Raw genomic sequence first — 23,118 nt, forward strand, 5'->3', positions numbered from 1 at the left:
AACTATTAACATTTACTCGATGGCTAGTATTAAATATACAGTACATATAACATTTTGAATGTGGCTGAGTGTATGGAAAATTAGATCAAAGCGCAAATTTCACGATAAAATCGAGAATGTACTAAAATAGGTTACATCAAAAGTAACAGGGATGAAATAGCATGTATGAAATGTTAATGAGAACGACAGAAGCCAGGAAGGAATTTTAGAACTGTGATCAATATAATCAATCTCATAATTTTATGCATATACGTAGGTCACACTAAAAGTTTTACGTAACTTAAAAAAACAACATGTTATGTGTTTACATGTTATTACCAAAATATTATGTTTATTGCTTTTCAAAATACTTTCCTTTATATTTTAAACATTTTTTGGTCGACTTTCGCGTACTTTTTTTAACACACTGTGTAAACAAATGGTAGAATACCACTCGGCATTAACACTCTTTTGATCTTCAAGTGGAATTGTGCAGATGGGACCCGTAGCTGAAAAAAAATGCGATAATTTTTTTACCAATATTTCTTGCCTGCCTCACTTTTGTTGGCCTGTTCTCGTTTTCAAACACCCATTCACAAGATTGCTGTTTTTTTTGGTTTCAAAAAAAAAATCCACATTCCGTCTCGTGTGACAATGTCATAAACAGCACTAGAATGTCCGTGGTCGTAATGAAGTCATTAGCATCTGTGAGCACCATTCTACGCGAGCCCGCTTCTGCTTCGCTGTCAGTTCACGAGGAATCCAACGACAACAAAGTTTCCGAACTTTCAATTCTTCATGTAAACTTTTCTGAATTTGGCTCATACCATTCCCCGATAGTCCTCGAATTGTCTTAGGTAATCCGCAGGTTTTGTTCAATCAATAAAGAAACCCGACCTCAATCAAATTCAGCGAACCATCGCCTCACGATGGTCAAGCATGGTGCTTCTCTTCCAAAAGCTTTTTGGAGTAGAGCGGCACAGTCTTGCGGAGAGAGAGAACTTTTAAAATCATAAAAAATCATCGCTCTAAAATCTTTTTGACTAAATTCCGTTTTCGTTGCGTACGTAGAACTTTGATGTATGATATAAAACAATTGACATATTATTTCCCGCCAATAGTTTTTTTTATTACTAAGAAGGTTGTAACGTTTCAAAAAATATGACATTCGAAATTCAAATAGTTCCGATTAGCTAGAAGTGCAAAACTTTAAGTGTGCCCCATGTATACCTATGTATCTTATTCTGGTGGTGTGATGTGTGTATATAGGTTGAATTTGGGCACCGCAGGACCGATCGTCATGGCGATCTTTGGTGGCGGCCTTCGTCCAGCAGTGGACGTCTTCCGTCTGAAATGCTATGTCAACAACAAGGTCAAGGTCAATTAAAGAACATGTATAAAATGTGGAGTAAAGTGACAAAGCCTGTAATCTCATAATGTTGTGCAAATACCTAAGTAATCTAATTAATGTAGAATAGAGACTGTCATCACGAAGATCGAGAATCTAACACCAGCTGTAAGAAACACGTTTAGAAGCCTTTACCTGTAACTCATTAAAATGCTAATTATATAAGTTAATATTAATGCATTGCCATAGGATTGTTTTAATTTGTTTGACTATAAAATTGATAATATGCCACTTGAGCGGAAGTTTGTTTTACGGGACCTAGGTTTTGCTTTTGAATCGAAACCTACTTTTAAATATCACTATGTAATAAAAGTGTAATAAACTATCTGGCTTCATATGTAGAGCTACTAAAGAATTCAAGTCACCAAATAGTTTACTGTTACTCTGTAAGTCGCTAATACTGAGCCAACCCGAGTACGCCTACATTGTCTGGTCACCACAATATAATACATATACTGATATGCTTGAGTCTATTCAAAGACGTCTTCTTTGCGTATTGATTAGGTTTGGTCTAAAAAGGGAGCTGACTACATAATATGAGGAAAGGCTATATTACTTCAAGTTACTGAGCCTCGGGAGTCGTCGCAAATTGCTTGACCTAACGACTTTATTCAAAACACCGCAGTAGTAAGTTAGTATGTAAAAATCTCATATATTATATATTATTGATATGAACCAGATAAAATCTCAGAGATTATGACTTTTTTGAGATAACCACTCGTAATTTTCCTATTCTGAAAAATGCCGTTTGTATACAAATAATTTGTATATTTAAATAATTTGTAGAAGACAACGCTGTTTTCACAAGTAACGCGAAAACCCTGAAATGTAATATTCCACTGCGGATTATAATTATACACTCTTCTAACAAAGCTATCTAGTACAAACATTATCATTGATAATGACTTCTCTCATTTGCGGAGACGAGCAGCTGTGAAGCAGACGTTTTTATAAAAAGAGGGTTTTTTTTTTATAAAAAATGGGGTTTGTTGAGTCGAGGCGCGACACGTACAGTCTCGCCTCCCGGATTGTTACTTGTTAGCGGTCTGTGGTTATTGGATATTTCTACTGATGTAAAAGTAAATGATCTCTCATACAGACACTCGGTGTACTAAAGGACGGACGTGTGAAATTCCTGTGTGAATCAGCTGTGTTTTGTAGTGAATTTCGTCGGACCCAGGTAAGTTATATGATGACGTATAAACCGTTATTTATTACAAAGAAGTGTTGATAAATACAGCGTGTTCAAGGATGCGCTGTGTTGTAAAAGTTGTTTTACGGTCTTATTTAATGTTTTGTACTGTACTTATGACGCGAGTACGTCCTAGTTGAGTTTTGTAATAAATTTCTACTTCAATTTATATAGAAAAGTTTATTAGTACTTTCTTTGATTAACGCGAATGTTACACATTTAAATGAAACACTATATTTTATAGGATTAAAACGCGTGTTATATGTATTTTTACATTAGATTTTGCGTAAAAATAATAACAAAAAGGTAACTTTTACGCAAAGTGTAATTACAAACTCAGTTACATTTACACGCATTTTAGTCCTTTAAAAAGTGTTTTATTTACAGTTTATTATATCTTTATTATTATTACACTAGTACAAAGCAGAAGCTATTGAATTATACAATTTTATGACTCTAATAGATTCAAAAGGGTTCATTTTACTAAAGTCTTGTACATACCAGATGTATCGAATTTGAAACCATGTCTGCGAGATGTTCATAAAACTGTTGCTACCGCTCAAATAACTTATCGGCTAACTCAAGAACGCTTTTTGCAAATGTCAATACTATTTATAAATACAGTAAACTTGCACAGAGATTTCGCGGAAAGTGATACCTAAAACTGGTTTTGGTAAATGAATAAGGAAAACTAATTAGAATTATTGCCATATTAAAATTCCTAACGCAATAATTAAAGTTCAGCAGTTTAAATGTTTTTTGAACTCTATAATTTTATTTAAATCTTTCAAATGCCTGGCTATTGTTATATGTATTTGGCGAAAATCAATGATCGAGTTTGCATGACCCAAGGCGCTACTCTCAGCTTTCCCGAAAGTATTGTTGTATCACCGATTGCCAATTCCGTGGTCATCTGGAGAGCAAAGCCAAAGGCTTCGAAGAAACTGGGCGTCATAAATAGAGCACGGCAATACTTCAAGCCGGCCCACTTTCTAGTGCTCTACAAAGCGCAGGTTCAGCCACACATGGAGTATTGCTGTCATCTCGGGCCTGGCACACCCCAGTATCAGCTCGATCCATTTGACCTGCAACGCAGAGCAGCTCAAATTGTCGGGAACCCAGTGCTCTGTAAACGGCTGGATCACTTGGCACTGCGTAGAGACGTCGCTTCATTGTGTGTCATCTACCGCATTTATCACGGGGAGTGTTCCGAAGAGCTGTTTTACCTTATTCCTGCAGCCGAACTCCACCTTCGCACGACACGCCACAAATTAGGATATCATCCCCACCATCTGGATGTGTGGCGGTCCTCCACAGTGCGCTTTTCAAGGAGCTGTCTTCTACGTACTATAAAAACTGTGGAATGAGCTTCCTTGTGCGGTGTTACCGCCGGGACAATACGACATATGTACCTTAAAAAAAAGCGCGTACACCCTCCTTAATGGCCGGCAACCCTCCTGCGTTTCCTCTGGTGTTGCAAGAGAATGTGGGCGACGGTGATCACTTAACATCCTGGGAGAAGCATGGAGGTCTTAATCGACTGAAGTTACTCTGGTATTTTAGAAAGCTGTGTTCTATTTCAACTCGAGTACTTATTTGTATCATTCAATATAAAAATCAGTGAAAACAAGCGTCATATTACTTTCATTTCAGTCTGATTTCATTGCATGGCGACGTATTCACGTTTATTTTTTCTAAATATTAATTTTTTAATGAACATTGACGTATCTATTCATACGCTTTTCTTTAAAAAAAACTGTCTAAAAAGAGTCGAGTAATTTAAAAAATAGAAAATTACTAATTAAGTAGTAAATTTTGCTTACAGCTCGTATAATTAGTGAAAAGAAGATTTTTTGACACAATTTTTCTATAAAAAAGTGGATTCGACAGATTACTAATTAAAAAGATATTCCAATTTAAATAGTTTTATCTCTCTCCTGTATAGTATACTTTTTACACTTGCTATATACACATATGCTTTTGTTCTTAACAAGATACGATATGAGATTGCTTTTATGTCTAGTAACCTCACCAGCATAACTCGGATCCACTACATCTGCACTTGCTCTACTCGTGGTGACATCGTGGGGCGGGTCGTTACCTTTAACGACCCGCCCCACGATGTCAAGGGGGGAAGGCCCTAGGACATGAGAGATGGAACTGATGGCTGGTCCATGCGTCATGCTCGTGTACAGGCGCAGTCTTCGGAGATAATTGTTTTTTATTTTTATGTTGGTGATATAAGTAGGTACTTAGATTCTCACCGTCGAAAACATCACATTACGCAAAATCAAAAACTCTTATTTCTAAGTAAAATGGCATACAGAAAAATTAGTTAAATTTCTTTTTAATTTTAATACCTAATTCGTCAAATTGAACAAATTACAAGATAGTTCATTCTTCATAATTGAGTACAAATAGCTTTTTTAATTACAATAAGTATATTACTAGAATGTCATCGTGGCAAAGCGGTGCATTGACGTATAAGTGGCCTTTACATTGGTTAGTCTACTGCTTCCCAACTAATTAGATTGCATAAGTTGTTCAAGACTCTCTAATACACAAAAAAATATCTTTATAAAATTACTAGCTGTTACCCGTGACTTTGTCTACATTTAACAGTGTAACCATACTAAGTTGTTGGTGTCCCAATGCAAGTAAGAACAATCATATCTATCGTTTTGCCACAACATGTAGCGCCCGTTTATGACTATGACGCATGGACCAGCCATAGCTTCATTATTCGGGAAGAGAACGACCCGCTCCACGACACCGCTATAAGCAGTGATATTTAAGCCAGCATTACTAAGCTTATTACTAGATGTTTCAATTAATTACTTCAATTGAAACCTTCAAGAATAAGAATTAAAGTGCCCTTTAAGTAACGAGTAATTTTCATTATTTTCTACTCAATAAGTAAATTGATACATAATCTATATATTATATAAGAGATTTCCACCTATGTATTGACTCATCACGATATCTCTGGAACCATAAGGAGTAGAGACTTGAAATTTGGTAGGAATATTCCTTGCGCCGAGTAGCGGCCGGCAGGATTTTATGAAAAAGCCACCAGAGATTTTTATCATTAAATAAGATTATTATTATAGACAGAACAACATCGGGTCGTAATATATTTGCCCAATATTGTGGCACATAGTAACAAGACACCAGTATACTATGGACTTCCAGTAACTGCTTAGTTACCAACCGAAACCCATGGTATTTTTATTGTACTTTATAACAATGCCCAACCAGTCCAATTCTTTGTTAACATATCTACATAATGGAACGGAATGTAAAACAGTTTATTTTAGTACCTGGCTTGCAAACAACCCATGCGAATTGTTGCTAAAATGTTAATTGGTTTTGTTTTATAAATACAAATTTAGGAGTTACCATCTTTCGCGGTATTTACAGATCGGTATATAAATAATAATTAACGAACTTTAACACTAGAAATAAACTAATATTAGCTGTACAGATCTATTATGTTTATTAAGAAAACTAACAGCTATTTATAACAACGTTAACGTGTTATTATATTTACTAGTTTTCACATAAGTATAATATGATTCTAATTAATTTAATAGTATATTACGCACTCACTTATCTCACGTATCGTAATATGTGTAAGTGCGTATATGATTTTTTCCCCACCTGGATGAAAAGCTTGCTATTATTCTCTGGTACGAGGGTGAAAAGTCGTCTTGCCGGGAGAGAATCGGCCACTGTTGTCCCTCGTACCAGGGACTAAAAGACAGATTTTCATCGAGGTGGGAAAAAAGAAGAAAAAAATTACTTTTTTAATATTATCCACAAAAAAACGTTTTGAAGAAAACAAACGGTAATAAAACTGTAATAAAAAGCAAGCGTGTACTCTCGAGTATAGAGAGGGGTCTAACTTATTATGTATATAGATTATTATATATGCCGCGATGTCGTCCACGTGAATGCTTTAAGTAGCAAAAATCCTATGCCTTCATACAACGTGATAATATGTTGCCAATCTCGCTAAGTTTTATAAGTACAAGTGCTATAGTTGAAAAGTGAGATTTTTACTTACTGTTAGTTAAAAAAACACCCCTTGCGAGTGGAATTTTGTGTAGTCTGTTCTTAGCTGTAAAGTCGATGAAAGGAATATTTCTTCCAAATTTCAAGTCTTAGGGACTTATGATTTCATAAAAAAGTTTAAATACCTCATGCATTTTTACTTATTTTATAAAAAAAGATTAAACATGATAACTCAGTAATGGTTTACTTTTGCACCAAGCATATGGTGTTTAAAATTATTGGAAATATACACCTCTTTCACCTCCTGAACTATATACGTCGAATTACCCATAATCCTGTACAGATTAAACTTTTTAAATTTCACTCCCAAAAAATATATAATTACTTTTGACAGAGTGATTGTGGGTGATTGTAGAGATATGGCTTGCCCTCTAAGTATATTAAAAATACTACGTGCTGAAAGTGTAACTATGTAGGAAGCCTGCCGGTCACGGATTTGGTGTTATGCGGGGCAGGGATCAAGGTCGTTAGGTCCTGTTATCTAGTTTTTAGGGTTACGTAGCCAAATGGCAAAAAACGGAAACCTTATGGATTCGTCATGTCTGTCTGTCCGTCCGTATGTCACAGCCACATTTTTCTGAAACTATAACAAACTATATTGTTGAAACTTGGTAAGTAGAAGTATTCTATGAACCGCATTAAGATTTTCTCACAAAAATAGAAAAAAGAACTGAGAGACACTTCCAAAGTGGAAAAATGCGTGTCCCGCACACTGTAACTTCTAAAATAAGAGAATGATAAAACTAAAAAAAAATATGATGTATATTACCTTGCAATCTTCCACCGAAAATGGATGGTTTGAACGAGATCTAGTAAGTAATCTTTTTTTTATTAAATAAAATATTTCGGTATTATTAAAACATCGATCAAAGTTACAACGAACAACAAGAACTTTTATAATATTATGTTACAAGCTGCTACGGAACCCTTCATGGGTGAGTCCGACTCGCACTTGGCTGCTTTTTTATTCATAACTGTGTTCAATAATGTTTACTGCTAAACCAATTTAATGGATACCTTAGAGGTCATACCGCAACACTAGAAGAATCATAAGAGTGGTTAAGGTAGGTATAATATTATATTTTATTAAGCTATTGCATAGCTTCTATCGCGGGCCTTGAGCGTGGAGACCGAATCCAGAAATTCCGTAACGAAAATAACCTAACACTTACTTACTAGATCTATATAGATATTTCGCCACGGTTATTTCGTCTCAGGTTCGAGCCTGGGGTACGTCTAGATTTTTTTTAATTTTTGTTTATTTTTTTTATCACGTTTTTTAATTTTTATTATTATGACAAGCATTTTTATTCAGTTTCACCTGTCCCGTTGTCAGTCTGTAATCAAATCTTGCAAGTTAAATTTTACTCACTTCCCGTTTGCTATTTTAAAATTAATTTTATAAAAAAAATACTGCATCGAAAAAAAAAATAATAATTATAATTGCATAATTTGATAAAAATGCTATGCAATAGCTTTACCGCGGCAGAGACCGAGTGCCTTTTTTGCCTCACGTCCTTTTTTTAGATCAACATTAACATAAAGAACATTTCAATATTTTATATATGTGCGTAATTATATATTACGCATATATGTCTAAGTCTAAATTTTTATTACTGACTCGACTTAGTTAACAGTGATATAATTAAAAGTATTAACAACTGTACGATATCAAAAAATATGAATACATTGCAGATATAAGCCTGAGCCTATCACAAAAGGCTTTATATTCTTGTTATAAGGATTAAAATGGCTTACACAATGCATTGGGCGAGGCAAATTCTAAGAACTTTTGAGGCGTTCGCATTTTAATGTTCTTTGTATAATTTTAGCTTACAGTGATGCACTGTATATTAAAAATACTAGCGGCTTCTAGTGTAACCATATTAGTTGGTTTTCCATGGTTACCACATGAAATAACAGAGGGAGGCTCCTTTGCACAGGGTGCCGGCTAGATATTGAGTACCACAACGGCGCCTATTTCTGCCGTGAAGCAGTAATGTGTAAGCATTACTTTCTTTCGGTCTGAAAAGCGGCATAGCTAACCAAATTACTGGGCAATTGAGACTAACCATCTTGTGTCTCAAGGAGACGAGCACAATTGTAGTGCCGCACAGAATGTTTTGATTTTACAAGAATCCCGAGCTGCACTGCTTTGTAATGGGCAGGGCGTATCAATTTCTATGAGGTGAACGTCCTGCTCGTCTCATTCCTAATTGTCGAAAAAAATATTACATATAAATACGATCTATGGTTCGAAAGTTAAAAATCGTTGCCATCATTGCCACTTCCGGTATTATCGTAACTATATAATGTTCGTGGTTCGCCATGTCGTCCTTTATTTGTGTGCAAAATGTCATTTCAATTAGGTTCTCGAGTTTTAGTGAATACACACACACCCACACATGTTCTCTTTTATAGATAGCAACCTGCCATAATGTATGAATAATGTAGAGTTCATAAAGGAAGGGCAAAGTCAGTTTCTGAACTATAGTACCTATGTAAAGTACAGTATGCGTTTATTCTTTACAACACAAAACATATTATATACATAGTAAAATTAACAAATTAAACTAAGAATATACGACATGGGTACCTTCAAAAAAAGCGCGTACACCTTCCTTAAAGGCCGGCAACGCTCTTGTGATTCCTCTGGTGTTGCAAGAGAATGTGGGCGACGGTGATCACTTAACACCAGGTGACCCGTACGCTCGTTTGTCCTCCTATTCCATAAAAAAATGTCATGAAAAGGACACCCACTAAGCATTTTTGGAATTAAAGAATTATATGTATTATGTTAAAACTAGTAAATAGCTTTTTTGTGATAAAGATGTTAAGGTTGTTATAACTTTTTACCTTCCTATATAATATTTGAAGATGATGTTTTACTGTAAAAATAATTGAAGTAGGTAAAACTTCTTTACGCACACTTGATTATGGGGAGTAATCTGGTGAATGCGTGACGAGAGCGTTACGAAAAGTGTGATCAGGCGAGGCGAAGGGAATTTAATTTTGTTAACTTATCATAATATATATATATATTTTTTAATAATTTTATTTGAAATATATTTTTTTTGGGAATAATTGTCTTCAATATGATTCTTTTAAATTCCTATATGTTTATTAAATATTGACGAGAAACTTTGACATACTTGTTTGTTCTTAAGTTTTGTCCGTTGAAGTAATACTTCTACTAAGCGTCCCAGAACACATTTCGATTATTTCGTAATTTCATTTCGTTCTTGATTTTATAAACTAATATTGAGTCACAATTTTAGTTGCCTTACTCCTCAGAAACGGATGGCTTATGAATTTTTATATAGATATTTGGTATGTCCGAAGGATCGGTCGTAATCTATTATTTACACAAAAAATATTATTCATTTATATGGCAATACAATGTTTGCCGAGTCAACTGGAAATAGCAAATCTCCTAAAGTTCTTATAAACAACTAATTATGTTTAATAATATAAAGTTAAATTGTAATATGATTTCGTCTTATTCTAAAAGAATACTTGAGTAATTTATTTCTTGATAATATATATATTATCAAGAATATATTAAATACTTAAATATAACATCAATGTATTTTATTTACCTTTAACATTATCACTTCAACTTGTACAGTTCTTAGCACTTCTCGTCTGACAATATGAATTGATATCATATGTAAATATGAAATAATTTAAAAACAAATAATCGAGAGAACCATATTTTTATTATCATAGAACATATTCCCCACCGGTTTTGTATATCTGAACAAGACTCAGAAAACTAAAATATCGGTTAAGTTCTAGAAGAATTCCCTTGTGTTTGGTTATATTTATATTACTAATTATAAAAACAGGTAATAAACTTATAACTACATTGTCGATTCTGTCACATGTTTTCATAATAGAAATAAAATCTTAATTATTAACCTTTTCACACCATCAAAACTTCTTTTCCCTTTGCAAGAACAATGTCGGACTAATAACACTTTCTTTTATGACAGTAAGGGATGAAGCGAGCAGGACGTTCAGCTGATGGTAATTGATTCGCCCTGCCCATTACAATGTAGTGCCTCTCAGGATTCTTGAAAAACCCAAAAATTCTGAGCGGCACAACAACTGCGCTAGACACCTTGAGACATAAGATGTTAAGTATCACTTGCCCAGTCATTTCTTGTCTATACTTGTTAAAACTGGCCACACTTTACTGTCACTCGAAATATAGATTATTAAAACATATATATAATAGATTGTTAATACACTGTTGTCATGTTGTGCAATATTTTGAAAAAAAAAAAACGTTTTCTCCTCCAATATTTACGACCACTTTCAAATTATATTTCAGCGTAGGTACTCTATTTCGTACATAATATTTTTATACCAAAAGTAAAAGTATAATATAATACAGTTGTTAGCCCTACAAAATCATAATACAAAATCAAATAATACGCTGAAATCAACGCGGAGGCGCGGATTTCGAGTAAATAATAGGCAAATAAATTTAATTTAAGTATACATGGCATGTAATATGTACTATGGTCACAGACTATATAATAGTACAAGTGGTGAAGTCACTGTGACCTCAAGTGCAGACCTTACGAACAGGTAATGATGTTTTATTGTTGCCAGTCTACATATGACCTTTGATTATTATTGCATCGCGCAAATCACATTAGTAAGGTTTATTTGCTCTTAGTTAAGTTGTGTTTTATTATAATAAAACGCTGGGAGGATGACCTTAATGGAGTGGCTGGCTCAGAATGGATGAGAATGGTGACAAAAAGATGGAAGAGGATAGATCAAAGATCTTTGGAAGGCGCCTATGTCGAATGACACTCTATTAAGAAAATCATAATGAATTACTTAATGATATAAAACTTGCTATTATTAGTAAAAGCAAAAGAGGCCTAATTTATTATTTTATTTATTTCATTATTATTAGACTTTTAAAAAATATTTATTGAAACAGGTAATATTGTGTTACTATTCTATGTCTCCCAAGCAGTAGAAGCTGTATGTGGCGTGTTCGTCCGGAAATAAGTTTTAACTTCAGAATCGTAATAGAATGTATCTCATATTATCTTTTCATACCTCCCAGTCATTCTCAATATAGAATAAACAGTTGAATACCGCACGTTAATACGTACTAAGTATAAATGCATCAAAAATGCACTCGTAATATATCTATTTACGCTAAATAATTTTTTTAAATTCAAATATTTTTTATTCAAAATAGGATATGAAGTCACTTAATGAAAGTCAAAAATATTACCCATTTGGACATGAATGCCTCAGACTTGAGAAGAACGGGCGCAAGTCAGCGGGCTTCCTCTTTCTTTTTTTTTAATTACATTCCGATACAAACAAATTTATAATTTAAATAATCTGACGACGGTCACTTTATTCCCAATCATCATTATCAGTCATTAATGTTATAGTAAAACTTTACCATATAAACGTCTTCACAGTACGCCGGCTAGATTTTGGGTACCACAACGGAGCCAATTTCTGCCGTGAAGCAGTAATGTGTAAGCATTATTGTGTTTCGGTCGGAAGGGTGCCGTAGCTAGTGAAATTATTGGACAAATGAGATTTAATAACTTAGGTCTCAAGGTGACGAGCGCAATTACTACTATTGATCAGATTTTTTGGGATTTTCAAGAATTCTGAGCGGCACTAAATTCCATTGGTCAAGGCGTATTAATTACCATGAGCTGAACGTCTTGCTCGTCTCGTCCCTTATTGTCATAAAAACAACTTTTCTTTCTTCGTCTTCGTAATACATTTGTTTTGACATTTTCTGGGATTGTTGTAAAAGCATATACATCGCCCCACAAAAGTCTTAACAACTCGACTTAAACTAAATGTCGGTATATATATGTACATACATAACATTATCAAGAATATATTGAGAGGCAACAAGTTAAAATGTTTATTTCTTTAAATTTTTCTCCCCATGACTTCTCCAGACTATACAAATATCGCGAATAGCCATAATTGTTTCTATATGTAGAAATTTGTGATTGGAATTTACAATAAAACATGTAAGAAAATGAATGAAATAGCTTTAAGTTTTAACATAATCATAACCATAGTCTCCAGTAGAATCCAAGCAAATTAATCTACACCAGCGCCAGTTCGTAGTGGATCGCGGACCACAAATATATTGGTTTAATTGACCAATTGACCTGTCACCCACATACTTAAGTTGGCCACGCCCGATATAGAAACACATTATTAGTTCTTGACATTTCTTTATAAGGGTTTTCTTGAGTATCGAATTTCACTGGAAACCTTTGAAATTATTTCCTTAAAAAAAACTGGAACGCTTATAGGATCACTTAATTGTCTATCTGTTAAGACCCTTTATCTCGGGAACGCGTGCAGGTACCGAGCTGTGAATAAATCAAACTTCTTAATTAACGTGACATGCGTTACGGCCGTTTATGCCGCAAAAAACTTATATATCGACTCTCTCAAAGGAATCAAAATTTATTTATTTGGGTATTAGACCTAGAACTATGAAATTTGGTAAGTAGCTCCGTTCTATACTACAAGTATATGGGAAAGTCTGAAAACTATTTTGTAATTAAATCATAATAATAGAGTTAGCCCTGTCACGTGAGGTATGGTATGAAAGGGCTTCATTGGCACAAGCTTATACAGAGTTTTAATTATTTACTTATATGATATACATCAAATAAATAATTAAAACTCTGTTCTCAATTTATCATGAATGAAAAAACAAACAATTCCCTTTTTTGTAAGTACAGGTAGGTATCCTAATTTTTTAATGAATAAAATCAACCTACCGTTTTTATTAATTGATTTACTACTAGAATTGTATAAGGTTTTATGTAAAATTGAGCAACTTGCATTGGGCTTTCTGTTCTTGGACTTGTGTTCACGCAAAATAGTCGAACAGTAGACGGCGAGTTAAGGAAAATAGCGCTCGAATAGTGTGTGTCTTAAATAATTTGTACGTCTAGATAGAACCTCTTGCTAGCTCTCTAGCTCGCTAGATAGCCCATGAAAACAGGCCAGATTTATTACTTTAGTGTGCGTGACTAGCTACGTCTTATACTCGCCGTTCGTATGTCACTTTATGTTAGTGTGCGTGCATTGCTCAAAATGGAGGTTACCTGTCAATCCCATTTATTTGACGTTTTCACAGCTGTCACATGCTAACTAGCTAGACCAAAGAATATGTAATAGTATAAGTATCTAGACGTATAAATGATCTGAGATTGTTGTTATATATACTTCAGTTGTATACTCTTTGTTATTTTCAAACGGCCTTTACCTGCTAGTTTATTGCTTTTCTGGTTAAAAAATTTTTTACTTAAAATAGAATGTGTGTACTTATGTACGCAAGAAGTTATACTTCTTTGGCTTAACAAAGCAAAAATTTTTAATTTTTTTTATTCCTCGTGCTATTCTACGTTTGTAAAATAACAATATTGTAAAAATCTTGCAACGTTGGCTTTGACACTTAATTATTAAATAACGAATGCGGCTTTACGGGCTTGAACCCTTTGCCTATCCTAATAATAGACGAAGAAACGAAAAAAAAACAAATGTCGCAAATGTCAGAAATTTTAGGAACCAACTTCGCCCTGTTACTTCTGTGTTACAATGATGTGCGCTCATCTTAAAATTTCACTCTCATAATTTTTTCATAACGCGCCTAAAGAAGTATAACTTCAAAAATGTATCATGTAAATATTTATGCGGGTGGAAAAACCTATGAGAGTGTTGAACATATAGAGTAATCACGTGTATCTTATATTGAGTAGATTATTGAGACATTATATTCACATTTCGCTAACTGGCAACTAAAGTAATTTTCTCCCACTCCTCTAATAAAACTAAGAGACTGTTATCATTTTATTACGTGTGTGATAGCTCGCTTGTTGATAAGCAATATTGTTTTACTGTCGCGACCTTCAACGGTCCATATTACTTCATTATTCTATTCTCAGTAATATAGTTTGTTTTCAATTAACTAGGTTTTTAACAAAATGCAGTTGCTCTTTCAATTAAAATTAACTACCTTCATGTGTAATTCAGTAAATTCTTTTATAAACGCGAGTGTAACACATTTAAACAAAATACCATAGATAATTTATACGTCTAGATAGAGCCTCTTGCTGCTAGACAACCGATGATAACGGGCCTTTTTTATTACTTTAGTGTGCGTGACAAACTACGTCTTAAACTCGCGATTTGTATTTCACTTTGTGTTAATGCAGGGAATTGCTAAAATAGAAGTTAACTGTTAGCCTCAAATTTTTTTTTGCTTATATCTTTGACGTTTGACAGCTGCCACAATCTATCTATATGTACAAATTATCTAAGTAAATTAATACTTCTTAATGGATTCAAATAACGTGTGACTGTATTTTACATTAGCTTTTTGCGTGTAAGTTTCGTGATCTCTGCAGAGCAGGTACCCCTGAAAACGAGTATCCTGAATCCTTCAAAAAGTATTCTACGTGTGTAATTTGATAGAACATTAAATAGTTTTTTAAATATGCCTTTTATTTCTTTGGACATACATTTTTATTTTTAACTCGTCTCTCTCATCTTTTCTTATGTACTCAAATCTGTCAAAAACAGGTGAGAATGTATTTTGGAAAATAAATAGTATAAATCTAATAACGGATAAATCAAGATAATGAACTTATCAAGAAATAAGACAATCTTAGTCAATCCATAGTCAAAACCATGGACCATACTAAACATTTCTGCAGTTCACGAAACAGTGTTTCGCCATTGTTTGAGCCTTCGTCTCCATTGGTTTCACTATAGACAGGCCCCCCTATTCATAATAGTCTGCTAACGTAAAGCATTGCTAATTCCCACTCTGTCTTCTTCTATTGATCTAAGTCAGAATGAAAAATAACACTCTGTAGCAGCTGTTTTAAGTAAGCGGCCCATTATGAATAAGGGGGTTAGAATATACTAATATCATAATAATAATAATATTGACACACTTTACACTTACACAAATTATCCTGCCCCAAGTTAAGCATATATAGCCTGTGTTATGGGTTACAAGACAACGATATATTTAATACAATATACGTACTTAAACATACATAAATTCATATAAACATACGTAAATACATTTAAACATCCATGACTCGGAAACAAACATCCATATTCATCATATAAATGCTTGCACCTACCGGGATTTGAACCCGGGACCTTTAGCTTAGTAGGTAGGATCGCTAACCACTCGGCTATACAGGCTATATATATAACATATAATAGTATACAGTAAATTATATACAATAACCAATTTTGAATTGTCTATGCAGGTAATTCCAAGCATGGCTGAATATTTACGACTTGAAAATAAAACTCAGTTACAGTTACAATTGATTCGCTTTCCTTTTCTACCTTTCTGTATCTCCGTTCAAGATGTTCTTCCTCTCGCACGCTATGTTCGACTGTACGTTAGGATATTGTTAGTCTATGGTCAAACCTAGTTCAAATTAGCTATTCAGAAAGGAGAAAACGTCAAATAAGGTTTTATTACTCTTCTCTACGGGTTATTACGCAGAAGTCTGGCGCTTTCATTACACACGCCTATTTGCCATTCGTAATGCGTTCTAATTTCGTTTCTCTTCATAAATCTGGAGTCTGCGTTGTCAGATGACGTCAATGTTTTCGTCCAGTTATTTCGGATTTACCTTGAGACAGCCCTCGGTAGGTGCTTAGTCTTAGAGAGTAATGTAATCCTTGCTCTAATTAAATTATTTACAGCCCTTTTAACCACGAAATCAATTGTGTAGCTTTTTCTGCAAATGGCTAATTAGTTTTTCATACAGTTAACTAGTCTACGATATACTTTAGGACATACACATCTTCTAAAATATAAAAATCATCCCCCTAAATGTCCACCCCTATTTTTTTTTTTTTTTTAAATTAAAATACATACAACCCTAAATTTTCACCCCTCTACGGTCAACACCTATTTTTCTATCGTGATCTATTCCATCCACAGATCCGCAATAGGGTTGTAGTACGAACAATTTAATGTATCTACATATATTTGGTAGGTCTGAGAATCGGTCGTCATCTATTTTTTATACCCCAAAAATTATTTTTATTACTTTATATGGCAATACAACGTTTGCTGGGTCAGCTAGTAGCTATATAAAATATACATTGGCATACGGCAAATAAACAAACTAGTGACTTATTATAATCCATTATAAATGGCATCAATATAGTATCTGACACTATTACTTTTATTTTGTAGCCAAGGCTTGTATAGTACGTTTCTCAAATAATGCGTGGAAATTCAAAGTAAAATAGTACCTGGGAAGTACAAATTTATACTTACAATTATTGATGATTGTACATTTTTTGAAATTTAAAGTGGACTTTCCGGGGATTATGTTTGGTTTGGTATAATTCTATCGGTTGAAATTTGTTGTAAGTAGTTGTATCTAGTCTCTTCAGTATAATTCTGTATTTCAAAGCTTTTGATTATCGATCGTCGAGATTGGATACTTTCATTGATTTTGCGTGTAATGCTATTTTTATATTCAAATGATTCTTCTATGTGGCTTTCGGTTACTTGGTCAGATTTCCATGCGCCATTTTTTTCAATAAGCAGCTTTCTATTTGCAAGCCAGTTCGAAATTTAAATAAAACATTTGATAAGTTACCTCATTCGATGCCATGTTTTGGAGTAAGAATCGCGTTTTTTAAATAACATGACATCTGATATAAGTTTACTATGTAATGTATTTGGCCGCAACAACAACCACAGATATGGATTTATATATTACTTTTGCCGGCCGCTGCTCGCATGCATTTGGCAAGCACAGCAGTTTCGATTTAAGTCTCAAAGAAGGTTGTCATAATAATACTCAAATTTAAAAGCATGTTTCAGAAAAAGGTTTCATTTTATTATTGTTTCAATGTGTTTACTCATTTTAGTGTAATCTAATATTATAATTATGTAAGATGTAGGATTCTGGCACGTGAGTAGTATGGCGCTCTTGAAAATATGATGAGTTGCCGGATCTGCGGAGAGTGGCGAGTTAATTATAACTGGCTGGATCTATTTGGCACTTAAGTCTGGAGTTAGTTATCTAGTGATTCAGAACTCATAACGCGCGACGCGTCTATTTATGTGTTACGGAGGACATTTGTATTTTAAGTACGAATACATCGTATCTAACAGTTTATTACAACGGCCTGTGATGTTTTCACAGTACTTTATTTGTTTCAATTTAACTTACCATTACTTGACTCTTAAAATGCGGAAAATATATTAAATAATAATAATAATAATATTGACACACTGTTGCATGAATTATCTTGCCCCAAACTAAGTGTAGCCTGTACTATGGGCACAAGACAATGATATATTTAATACAATAAACATACATAGATACTTATAAACATGACCTGGAAACAAACATTCATGTTCATCATATAAATGTTTGCACCTACCGGGATTCGAACCCGGGACCTCTAGCTCAGTAGGTGGGGTCACTAACCAATGGGCTATAGGGGTCGTCAATGTCGTCGTCACTTTTTATGGGAGATCAATCATTTTTTACAATAATCTCAATACGGTCTTAAAAACCATGACGCATAAAATATAAAAAAGTAATTGCCTAATTTTGATTAAATTTTTATCTATATATATAATAAATTATATAAAAATATATAAATAATAATTTTAAATAAATAAAATGATTAAGGTTTTCATTTGTGCGCGCGCATCACAGCAGAATTACATTACTACTGGATAGATTTCAAAGAAGTTTTCTTTTTTTAACCGACTTCAAAATAGGAGGAGGTTCTCAATTCGTCGGTATTTTTTTTTATGTTTGTTACCACAAAAATTTCGACTGGATGAACCGATTTTGATAATTCTTTTTTTATTTGAATCGTGTGGTCCCATTGTTATTTGATGCAGATCTGACAATGGCATCCATGAGAAAAATCATAAAAGTCTTAAATTTGCTATACATACGTATAGCAAATTGGATGATAAATTTACTAATAACTTAATATTGCGCTAACCGATTTCGATGATTCCTTTTTTATTGGAAAGGATATACTTCAAAAATAGTTTGGTGAGGGTTTGGTTAGATTCTGATTACGAAATCTCAATTCTCTTCAATTATTGTTACCACAAAACTCTTCAATTAAGCGCTTACGTTCATTGCTGCATTGAAAAATTTAGTATTCTAGTAAATTTAGTAAATTCAAATTGACTGGCGGAAGGACACCGATTCCAAAAATGACAATAATAATAATTGTATAAAAATACGCAATTATTTTTATACTTTTTAGTGCATATTATATCTATTGTTTTGGAAAAGTGTTTTTGAAGTCGGTTGTTTTTTTTTTAATTTTGATAAGTAGTGAGTGCTCAGTCATGTGTACGCGGACGAAGTCGCGGAGTTCGGTATAGTAAGAAGGAAGGTTGAGTAAGAAATAAGAATTCATTGAATGTATATTCAAAAAGAGTCTTGCGATGTGTGTAATGTTTTCAATTATGTAGACGAAGTCAACCTCCATCAAATTTGCATTAATTTGTAGACTTACAAATCACAATAGTACAAGACAATAGCATAACTTCACTCATATTAAGTATACTGCGCAGTATATACTTTGTGTGCCCTCCGCCATTTTGTTTTTGTTTACCAAAACGTGTCAAATAGATCATACCCTAAAGTATCACGTTTCCAACATGAGATTTTTGGGAAGAGATCATCACATCGCAATGCAACTCTATTTTTTACCACACCTCCGCTGAAAATTCGTTTCTATGACCTGTTCTCCGAGAGGTGATGAGCCTCAGGTGAGCTTCCTTGTGCGTTGTTTCCAGGACGATACGACATGCATAGCTTCGAAGCTCGTACTTTTCCAAACAGCCGGCAATGCTCCTGTTATTCCTCTGGTGTTGCAGGAGAATGGTGGGCAACGGTGATCAGGTGACACTTACGCTCGTTGGTTCTCCTCTTCCATATTTTTATTTATTTATTTCAGAAACACACGGTTGAAAGAAACAAGAAATAATTGTTTACCTAATTTAATGTAATAAGGTGGTAAACCTAAGCCCTTCTTATGCGAGTAAAACTCGCACCTTACCTGTTATTTTATTAAACCTTTTCTTTTACTTTATTATAAACTTCACCTACTTACCTTGTGCAATATATTAGGTACAAGGTGAACGTTCCAGCGTAGTTAAATCCAGTTAGATCCAGATAAAACTGAATCGCGGAAACTGCCTTGACGTTAATTCGATAAAAACTTCCCATTCCATTTGTTTCTCGGTTCACTTACGGTAGGTTAACAGCGAAGTAATTCTTTGTAATTATCAAGCAAGGTTAATTTGTAATTTTCTTTCTTTCTTTGATTTTAATAAGCCATTTACAGGACTAGTTAATGTGAAGTTCAACTGCCTTATTCATAATAAAACGCTTTTCGAAGGTATAAAGCTATATTAGTTAAAACGTGTTTTAAGCCTATCAAACGTTTAATAAAATTTCTTATTCATATTCGTTAGATAAATCTCCCATAACTAATAGGTACATCTCTATAGTACGCAATGTTGCCATTTCGTACAAAAAAACACAATTTTAACTAATTTAATGAGGAACTGTCAATGGAAACAGTTTGTCAGTTGTCAAAAGTAGATGTCAAAATAATTTCTATCTTCAAAAATCAAAGTTTTGAAGTCTGTCGGTTGTCAATCTATGACGGATATCCATCAACTTTGAGCGAAAAGCTATTTATCACATCATTTAACGAACAGCTGATCGATGTCAGCCATGTTCTTTTGCGTGCGAGTGCATAAAATAGTTTTTTTTTTTATGGAATAGGAGGACAAACGAGCGTACGGGTCACCTGGTGTTAAGTGATCACCGCCGCCCACATTCTCTTGCAACACCAGAGGAATCACAAGAGCGTTGCCGGCCTTTAAGGAAGGTGTACGCGCTTTTTTTGAAGGTACCCATGTCGTATCGTCCCGGAAACACCGCACAAGGAAGCTCATTCCACAGCTTTGTAGTACGAGGGAGAAAGCTTTTTGAAAACCGCACTGTGGAGGACCGCCACACATCCAGATGGTGGGGATGATATCCTAACTTGTGGCGTGTCGTGCGAAGGTGAAATTCGGCGGCAGGAATCAGGTTAAACAGCTCTTCGGAACACTCCCCGTGATAAATGCGGTAGAAGACACACAATGAAGCGACGTCTCTACGCAACGCCAAGTGATCCAGCCGTTCACAGAGAATTGAGTCCCCGACAATTCGAGCTGCTCTACGTTGCACGCGGTCAAATGGATCGAGCAGATACTGGGGTGCACCAGACCAGAGATGACAACAATACTCCATGTGTGGCCGGACCTGCGCTTTGTAGAGCGCTAGACTGTAGGCCGGCTTGAAGTATTGCCGTGCTCTATTGATGACGCCCAGCTTCTTCGAAGCCAATTTGGCTTTGCCCTCCAGATGGCCACGGAATTGGCAATCGCTCGAGATTTCGAGACCCAGTATTCCGATACTAGGCGCGGCTTTAAGAGAAGTGTTCTCGAAGAGCGGTGATACGACAAATGGGGTTTTTTTAGTGGTAAACGCGCAAACTTGAGTCTTCTGGGGGTTAAATTGGACATGGTTCAATTTACCCCATTCCGCGACCTTCTCGAGAGTGGACTCGATAGAAGACACAAGTTTCTCCCGGCACTGGTCGACGATTTCCCGAGAGAGACCTGCATGGCCCGTGTATACGGCATCACCAGTGCTGTCATCTGCATAGCAATGCATGTTGGAGGTGTCCAACATATCATTGATATGCAGAAGAAACAGCGTAGGAGATAGCACACAGGTTTATAGAAGGGTCCTAGCTTCTATAAGTCACGTCAGCTTTATCGAAGAGATAATGAGCGTTTTATCTCTAATATGCGATTATGAATACAATTTTTCAACAAACGTATATAAGCGATGTTTTAAATCTCCGCTAAGTCATTATGAATAAGACAGTAAGTGGATGAGAGTTAAATTGAAGTACTATTTTATGGAATCAATGACGTACTATAAAGAGCTTCACTCCCAATCGCCTATTAAAAGGTCGTCTAAAATGTCCGACCTGCGCTGTGTATACGTAAAATTAACTAATACAGATAACGTTAAAATATTCATTCAAATTAACACCTTATTTCGTGTCAGTAATATTCAAAGTCTATTGAATACGAATAAGAAGCTCATTGCTTATGGTGCGAAATGTGCATGCATTTCGCCGGCGATTTATTTTGTTTTAGCAACTGAAATATAGTTATTTAGCAAACTGATTAAAAGCGTCAAGTTAGTTACACAATTTTGTCAATTTAAAGTGGTACTTACCTGAAATACGACACTCCATCCTATCCTAGTTTGGATATTATCCTGTTATTTGGACAGTTTTTCACTGAACACTTTGATATTGCATGACGTTGTATTCAAAGCGCGGTCTATACACAACTGAACGAAAACTCTGCCTAATAGACGCATAGGCAGAGTGTTGCTACAGACAGTTTTTTTGATTGTATTGTGTTAAAGTAGACGTAGTTGCGTTATATATTTCGTCTCTTTTACGCACACTTATGAAGACAGTGACAAAACACACGAATTAAATATTGTGACGTCCTATAGAATACGAGCTTTAGATGGTGAGAAAATTACCAAACTACCTTCTACCCAGATATCCCTATAGTATATATCAATAGTAAGAAAACATATTGTATTAGAGTTTTGATGCCAGTTAAAAAAATTAGCTACTAATTATGTTAATCAAGCACAAATTATGTTGATTGAATTTGATAGCAAATTTATGTACAACGCGCGACTCGAACCTGTCTCTCTCGGGTTATGCTTCAGCGCTCTCAAATTCAAATATTTTTATTGACCATTGGGTATGAAATCACTTATCAGTCAATAACTCAAGTCAAAAACTACCACCCATTCGGAAATTAATGCCTCAGACAGAAAACGGCTGAACCGATTTGTATGAAATGAGAATCCGCCAACATCTACTTTTTGTAGGCAATTCTTTATTCATTTTTATATATATACAAGCTGACCCAGCAAACGTTGTATTGCTGATATTCAAATCGCGAAACAAAAGTAACTATTGATCGTAGATGGATGAAAATTTGAATTTGTATGTATTTTTTATGCTGACTTTTTTTGTTAATTCTGACTCATAATCAAACAAATTTAAAATAAAATGTCAAAAAAATTAAAAAAAAAAATTTCGTGTGGACCACCCTTAACATTTAGGGGGATGAAAAATAGATGTTGTCCGATTCTCACACCTACCCAATATGCACTCAAAATTTCATGAGAATCGGTCAAGCCGTTTCGGAGGAGTTCAAAGTTTAACACCATGACACGAGAATCTTATATATTATATAATATATATATATACTTAAATATATTTAAATAATTGTACTGTATTAAAA

At 34.5% G+C, this 23,118-nt stretch overlaps 1 protein-coding gene across 1 annotated transcript in view; it reads left to right on the plus strand.

Annotated features, from left to right (window-relative positions):
• The first annotated feature begins 2,311 nt into the window (after nucleotides 1–2,311).
• Nucleotides 2,312–23,118, plus strand: part of LOC126979138 (monocarboxylate transporter 9-like) — a 49,173-nt gene continuing 28,366 nt past the window's right edge. Inside the window, exon 1 of the mRNA XM_050828367.1 lies at nucleotides 2,312–2,567. The gene's annotated coding sequence lies outside the window, so the exon portion shown is untranslated. The remainder of the gene's footprint in view (nucleotides 2,568–23,118) is intronic.

This window comes from Leptidea sinapis, chromosome Z (assembly GCF_905404315.1).
Source record: "Leptidea sinapis chromosome Z, ilLepSina1.1, whole genome shotgun sequence".
Lineage (NCBI taxonomy): Eukaryota > Metazoa > Arthropoda > Insecta > Lepidoptera > Pieridae > Leptidea > Leptidea sinapis.